Source organism: Plecotus auritus (assembly GCF_963455305.1).
Source record: "Plecotus auritus genome assembly, chromosome: 5".
Taxonomy (NCBI): domain Eukaryota; kingdom Metazoa; phylum Chordata; class Mammalia; order Chiroptera; family Vespertilionidae; genus Plecotus; species Plecotus auritus.
Window position 1 is genome coordinate 23426587 of NC_137776.1, and position 7972 is coordinate 23434558.

The window sequence follows — 7972 nt, forward strand, 5'->3', positions numbered from 1 at the left end:
GCATCATATCAGGTGACATAATTTATAGCTGTCCCACCTTTCAGCATCTAAGATTGATTAAAATATACAGGTGATGGCAGACATCTAGTGTAAAATTCCATCAATTCCATCAATGACTGTTGCTTAAATCAATTATTAAGTATTCTTGCTCTGGTTCAGATTGTTTTCATTAGGTTAGTTTAATCTTTTATTGTCCTCCCCTGTTTTTCCTGGAGCAGACTGTTTAGAAAAGATCTTTTCACCGACCAGCTCTGTTTAGATCTCCAAATCCATTAGGTCTAGGGACCTTTGAGACTGAGGGGGCATGATCTGTCTTGTTGAGGAGGTGAATTAAGGTAGTGTTTCCTAAAGTTCACACTTGAAGCCCATAAAGCAGGTGGCTGTAGTTGTACCTCCTAGGTGGGTTGCTGTTAAGGGAATTTCGGTTGGAGGAAAAAAGTGGGTCTGGCAGTCAAAGTCAAATATTATTACTTGAAAGACCTACTAAGAATATTCTTTAATAAGGTCTTCGATCTTTTAGAAGGGCGAATTAAGGCACGGCCAAGGAAAGAGTCCCTATGGGTTAGGTAAAATCAGGGCAGGGATTATCCTGGGAGGCTTTCCGGGATTTCATCTCGGGACTACACCTCCCAGAGTCCCGCTCTCCGGGTCCCACCGCTCAGAAGCGAGTGCGCGTGCGCGTGCGCGTGCGCGAGGCCAGTGAAGCCCTGCCCTCGTCGGCCCCACTACCCCGAGATTCGCGCGCTTGCCTCCCTCCGGCTGGGATCGCCCCTTCCAGGCCCTCGGTCTGTCCACTGGGGGCGCGCGCAGTGCGTGGCAGGCGGTAGCGGCGCTGGCGGCTGAGAACGCGGGTCCTGCGGCGGTGCGTGGTTGCTAGGGGCGCCTGAGCCCTCCTGCCTGTTCAGCAGGCCAAAGGAGGAAGCCGCGCGGAGCCGGCGCCGAGTCGGGCGAAGCGGGGTCCACTAGGTGAGTGTGGCTGCGGAGCCGGAGGAACAACCCTCCGCCGGCCCTCCTCTGCCCTGGCCGTTTCACGCAGGTCCCCAGCCTCCCGGCCGCTTCCGCTCCTGCCCGCCACCTCTCCATCCCCTTGGAGGCCAGGGGGCCTCGGCCTTTCACCGGCCAGGACATCGCGCCTTGTCGGAACCCGTCTCCCCCTTCGCCGCACCCGTGAGCTTAGCGGGACCCGCCTCTGGGTACCCGAACCCTGCAGCGTACCCTCAGCCTAGGCCCCTAGCCTTCTCTTCCCGCCGCTCTGCGGTTTAAATTCTCCCTTGGGTGTGAGCCCACGCTCCTCCGGCTTCAAGGCTGAATTTAACATGGATACCCACTTTTTTACTTCCTCACCTTAAGTACCTATAGAAAAACTCTCCTAAACTGTAGAGATTCAAACAGTATCTGAGGTCCTGTGGAATTTAACTTCATTTATCCACCCATCCAATCTTTTATTTAATCATTCAACAATTTAAAATAAAAATCAAATATTTACTGAGCCAGGCCACCATGGAAAGCGCTGGGAGGATACAGTGGTCTACGAGACAGGTGTGTTCACGGAGTTTGTAGTCTAGGGAAGGTTTTCATCAAGTAAACAAGCATTTGCCATACTGTGTGGTGTGTGCTCCGGTAGAACATTAGAAAGATATTTAGCCCAGGCTCATTTGGAACATCATTATTCCCATTCCCTGGTCTTCACAATCCTATTCTGGATCCAAGAAATGTTTTAATCCTTTCTTTATGGAGTCATCCCTCAGATAATCAGTGGTCGCCAACCTTTCGGACCTCAGGGACCACCGGTTGGCGACTGCTGCCGGAGGTGACATCTTTCTTACAGCACCTGTTGATTTAGCTAATTGACAAGCTGCACCTCCTAATACTGTCTTCTTCATCAACACCCACCTGGTCACTGAAGTCAGAAAATTAGGATCATTCCAGACTGCTCCTTGTCTCATTATACCTATGTCTACTCGGCACCAGGTTTTGTCACGCTGGAGACCAGACTTGAGATGAGGGACTTAACGGTGGTTGCAGTGGGAATGAAGAGAAGTTAAAGATGTTTTCTCATTGGCTCCCTGCTTCCCTGCTAAAATTCTTCATATTCAACCCATGCACCGACACTATGGTATTCCCAAACACAAATCTGATGCTATTTTCCTGTTAATTATCTGTGATTTTCCTGCAGGACACTCTTCAAATGGTTTTATTCATATATTCCCAGAAGAATTTTAAAAATCATGTATTCCTTGCACATCTTTTTTTTTTATTTAATAAATCTTTATTGTTCAGACTAGAGGCCCGGTGCACGAAATTCGTGCACGGGGAGGGGGACTGTCCCTCAGCCCAGCCTGCACCCTCTCCAATCTGGGACCCCTCGAGGGATGTCCGACTGCCCGTTTAAGGCCGATCCCGGTGGGCTCGGGCCTAAACGGGCAGTTGGACATCCCTCTCACAATCCAGGACTGCTGGCTCCCAACTGCTCGCCTGCCTGCCTTCCTGATTGCCCCTAACCGCTTCTGCCTGTCAGCCTGATCACCCCTAACCACTCCCCTACCAGCCTGATTGATGCCTAACTGCTCCCCTGCCAGCCTGTTTGCCCCCAACTGCCCTCCCCTGCAGGCCTGGTCCCCCCCAACTGCTCTCCCCTGCAGGCCTGGGTCCCCTGCAACTGCCCTCCCTGCAGGCCTGGTCACCCCTAACTGCCCTCCCCTGCAGGCCTGGTCGCCCCCAACTGCACTCCTCTGCAGGCCTGGGTCCCTCCCAACTGCCTTTCACTCTAGGCCTGGTCGCCCCCAACTTCCCTCCTCTGCCAGCTTGGTCACCCCTAACTGCCCTCCCCTGCAGGCTTGATCACCCCCAACTGCCCTCCCTTGCTGGCCATCTTGTGGTGGCCATCTTGTGTGGGGGCAGGATCTTTGACCACATGGGGGCAGCCATCTTGTGTGTTGGAGTGATGGTCAATCTGCATATTACTCTTTTATTAGATAGGATAGAGGCCTGGTGCACGGGTGGGGGCCAGCTGGTTTGCCCTGAAGGGTGTCCCGGATCAGGGTGGAGGGTTCCCTTGGGGCGTGAGTCGGCCTGGGTGAGGGGCCTGTGGTGGTTTGCAGGCCGGCCATGCCCCCTGGTGACCCAAGTGGAGGCCCTGGTATCTGGGGTTTATTTATCTTCTACAATTGAAACTTTGTAGCCTGGAGCGGAGCCAAGCCTTCTGCTTGCTCTGTGGCGGCAGCCATTTCTGTTGGAATTTATGTATCTTCTATAACTGAAACTTTGTAGCCTTAAGCGGAGGCCTGGGCTGGCCAGGGTGTGCAGAAAGCTTGGCTTCCTCCATCACTGGGGGCAACCCTAGCCTCCTGCTCTTTCCAGCTCCGTGGCTGCCGCCATTTCTGTTTGGGTTTACGTATCTTCTATCATTGAAACTTTGTAGCCTTGAGTGGAGGCCTAGGCTGGCAAGGGCAGGCGGAAAGCTTGGCTTCCTCCATTGCCGGGGAAACCCAAGCCTCCCTCCTGCTCTCTGTGGCTGTAGCCATCTTGGTTGGGTTTATTTGCATATTCGCTCCTGATTGGCTGGTGGGCATGGCTTGTGGGTGTAGTGGAGTGATGGTTAATTTGCATATTACTCTTTTATTATATAGGATAGGATTATATAGGATTATTACAATTGTTCCTCTATTTTCCCCCAGAGCTCCCCTCCACCTGGTTCCCGCCGCACCCTCTGCCCTTACCCCCCCACCACTGACCTCATCCATAGGTGTACGATTTTTGTCCAGTCTCTTCCTGCACCCCCCACAGCCCTTTCCCCCCGAGAATTGTCAGTCCACTCCCTTTCTATGCCCCTGATTCTATTATATTCACCAGTTTATTCTTTTCATCAGATTTTTTTATTCACTTGATTTTTAGATTCTCTTGTTGATAGATAGGTATTTGTTGTTCATAATTTTTATCTTTACCTTTTTCTTCTTCTTCCTCTTCTTAAAGAATACCTTTCAGCATTTCATATAATACTGGTTTGGTGGTGATGAACTCCTTTAGCTTTTTCTTATCTGTGAAGCTCTTTATCTGCCCTTCAATTCTGAATGATAGCTTTGCTGGGTAGAGTAATCTTGGTTGTTCTTGCTATTCATCACTTTGAATATTTCTTGCCACTCCCGTCTGGCCTGCATAGTTTCTGTTGTGAAATCAGCTGACAATCATATGGGTGCTCCCTTGTAGGTAACTAACTGTTTTTCTCTTGCTGCTTTCAAGATTCTCTCTTTGTCTTTTGCCCTTGGCATTTTAATTATGATGTGTCTTGGTGTGGTCCTCTTTGGATTCCTTTTGTTTGGGGTTCTCTGCACTTCCTGGACTTGTAATTCTATTTCTTTCACCAGGTGGGGGAAGTTTTCGGTCATTATTTCTTCAAATAGGTTTTCAGTATCTTGCTCTCTCTCTCTTCTGGCACCCCCATAATTCGGATGTTGGTACGCTTGAAGTTGTCCCAGAGGCTCCTTACACTATCTTCATATTTTTGGATTCTTTTTTCTTTTTGCTTTTCCAGTTGAGTGTTTTTTGCTTCTTTGTATTTCAAATCTTTGACTCGATTCTTATGATCCTCTAGTCTGCTGTTAGATCTCTGTATAATATTTTTTATTTCAGTCAGTGTATGCTTAATTTCTAGTTGGTCCTTGAGGGGCTCGCTAAATTTATCGGCTTTTTCTAGAAAATTCTTGAAAAACCTTATAACCGTGGTTTTGAACTCTATATCCAGTTGTTTGCTTTCCTCCATTTCTTTCATTTGTGACCTGTTTCTTTGTCTCCGCATTTTGGCTGCTTCCCTGAGTTGATAGAGTGGCTTTGTGTGCTAGGTGTCCTATAGGGCCCCAGTTACCTGAGGTGGACACCCTTGGTGCACCCCTTTGTGGGCTGTGTGCACAGTCTTGTTGTAGTTAAGCCTTGATTGTTGTTGGTATCACTGGGAGGAATTGACCTCCAGGCCAATTGGCTGTGAGGATCAGCTGTGTCTACGCTGGGAGAACTTCTGTGCTGGAGACACCCTTATGGGAGAAGACTTGCAAAAGCCTTTGTGCTCAGCTTGAATGGGGCAGAGTCTCAGGGCGGAGCAGACAGTATTGGTTTCCCGTCAGCCCTGCCCTAATAGGCCCCTGTGTCTCAGTGTCCCATGGTAATTGCTGCAAGCACCTCTGAGAGAAAGCCGCCCTCAAGTTCCGCCCGCTCCAGACAGTCCAGTTTCTCCCCGAATGAGTCTGGGTCCCCAGAGTCTCGCCCGGAACTGGAGTTCAGCGCAGTCGGGAGCTTTTGTCTCCCTCCTGATTGAGAAAGCCAGCTGCGCACTCAGTTGCCAGTCCTCTCCACACACGTGTCTCCATACCTCTGCTTCCTGCAGCTCCTCTGAGTCTCAGTGTGCTTTTCTCTTTCCTTCTAGTTGTAGAATTTCCACTCAGCCAGCCTTCCTGTGGTTCTGGATGATATCTGTCTTGTCTTTTAGTTGTAGTTTTGAAATTGTTGTGCGAGGCAGCAGTTTAGGTGTTTACCTATGCCGCCATCTTGGTTTCTCTTCCTTGCACATCTTAAAGTGGAATTCAAAAATTTTTCATCACAAGTTTAAACAAGTTTCTTCTTTGTTAAGAGGAAGTAGAGCCTGGCTGGTGTGGCTCAGTGGTTGAGTGTTGATCTATGAACCAGGAGAAGGTTATGGTTCGATTCCTGGTCAGGGCCCATGCCCTGGTTTCTGGCTCGATCTCCAGGAGGGGGGGCATGCAGGAGGCAGCTGATCAATGATTCTCTCTCATCATTGATATTTCTGTATCTCCCTCTTCCTTCCTCTCTGAAATCAATAAAATTATATTAAAAAAACAAAAAAAAACATTATTTTTTTAAAAAGAAAGAAAATATAAATGTTTTATAAAAAGAACTAAATTAAGGATTAACTGTAATTGGAAAACATCATCACTTGATTTGATAAAATAAGTTTTAACTATCTTATTTAACTAACTTAGTTTTGAGAAGAAAGACAAAGGAATTATACTTTGGACATGCTGAGTTGTGGTCCCTGCAGCACATCCACATAGAAAGGCCCAGGAGACCATTCTGTAGATTTGGAGCTTGTGACAGAGGTCTGGGTGATGGTAGAAAGTTAAGAATGTAGGAGGTGGTTGAAGTCATGGGATGGAACTGGTTGCTGTAGGAGCGTTGTGGTAATAATTGCAGCTGCCATTTATTAAGCGTACTTATTATGTTCCAGGCAAAGTGAGAAGACAGCTCAGAGGAACACCAAGGAAGCAGAGAATTTATAACCAATTATAAAAATGAGTATGTAAATGAAGTCACTTGCTGAAAACTATCTAGATGAAGCCTTAACTTCAGGCTCTATCTGATACTCATGATCTTGAGTTTAGCTTTCCCACTAGATTCCTTTATGACCTTGGAATGTTCTGATTGAAGGCTCCCTGGATTTTAGCATAGGATCAGGTGCTTTAATCTGTCAATGAAATATAGAGAAAAAAAATTCTCTTCTGGCAGAACTGGGAAGCCAGACTTGGCATTTTGAAACAAATACTGAGAGTACTAATGTCTTTTAGGCCCTGAAATACAAAGGACCTTGTCTTTAGGTGCCCTCCTGGATATATCCTGGGCAGGCAGTGGTATTCTTGACCAGAGGTGCCCAGATTTTTGGTGTCAGGACTCCTTTATGCACTTTTAGCTCTTTGAGGTCTTAAATATATACTTTTAGTGTGGGATATATATTGACATTTACCATATTAACTCTTTAGAAACAGTAAGTCCATTACAAGTTAATATAAGTAGCATTTTTTAAATTAAAAAAGCTATTGTTTCAAAAGATTAGTGAGAAGTGTGGCATTGTTTTTACATATATCTTTTTAGAAGACAGTTGGATTTTCATATCTTTTTCTGCATTCATTTGGTTGGGATGTGTTGTTTGGTTGAATTATGAAGAACATCCATCCTCACACAGATGTTTAGTTGGAAAAAGGAGCATTTCTATAGCCTTTTCAGATAATTGTGGGTATTCTTCTTTGGTACTTCACAAAAGTTAACAAAAGGATAGTTTGTGAAGGTTAGTTGCAATGTGGAATCTGAAATGATACTAGTGAACTTTTCATACTTTGTTACAGTAAAATCCATTGGTCTATTTCACTTTGACCAGATCTTTACCCAGGCATGATTCTATAACATTGTGTCATAGGTATTTGGAAAATACTTATTCACTGAGTTATGCCGATATTCCAAATGTTGTCACATTTTATTATGTAGCATTAAAAAATCACATCCACATTGTCACCACACTCATTAGAACAATGGTTACGTATTGGGAAGCTGTCAAGCTCATGGTGGCAGATACAAGTTTGCCAAAATTCTAATTTTCTCTTGGAAGCTCAAATTTTATTATTGGCAACAAATACTGTCAGTTGTTTTCCTTGACATGACAGACTTTGTTTTGTTTTCTCCCCCAGAAAATATCTGCCAAATACCAAAGTCTGACTAACCCATCACTTGTGTGTCATTCATTCTTTCAAACAAAGTGTTCCACAGGAGATTTTTGCAGTTAGATGTTTACTGAGACAACCATCATCTCCTGTATGCACATAAGTGTTTTACTAGTATATGTGCTTCTCATTTTGTCACACAGAATATTAAAAAGATGTACTTGAGGTTGAGACTTAATTTTTACTGTGTCATCAAGGACAGTCTTAGGTAAAGCTGGCAGTTATTCACTCAGTATGATGATGAAATATGTGGTGGTCAAGGACCTAACTTGGTGCCATTGTCTCAGTTCCTGCTCAGACACCAGTGTTTTGACCCACCATTGCTTTTGCACCATCAGGGGAAAGACCAGCACAGTAAAAAAGACAAACCACACCTAAGTTTTGTTATGAATATAGTTCCACTTAGCAGAACTCCTGAGAGGATCTAGGTGTTCCTCAGATTCTATGAACCATACTTTGAGGACTACTGCTCT

At 45.9% G+C, this 7972-nt stretch overlaps 1 protein-coding gene across 1 annotated transcript in view; it reads left to right on the forward strand.

Annotated features, from left to right (window-relative positions):
- The first annotated feature begins 846 nt into the window (after positions 1 to 846).
- Positions 847 to 7972, forward strand: part of TTLL4 (tubulin tyrosine ligase like 4) — a 37236-nt gene continuing 30110 nt past the window's right edge. Inside the window, 1 exon segment of the mRNA XM_080669411.1 lies at positions 847 to 966. The gene's annotated coding sequence lies outside the window, so the exon portion shown is untranslated.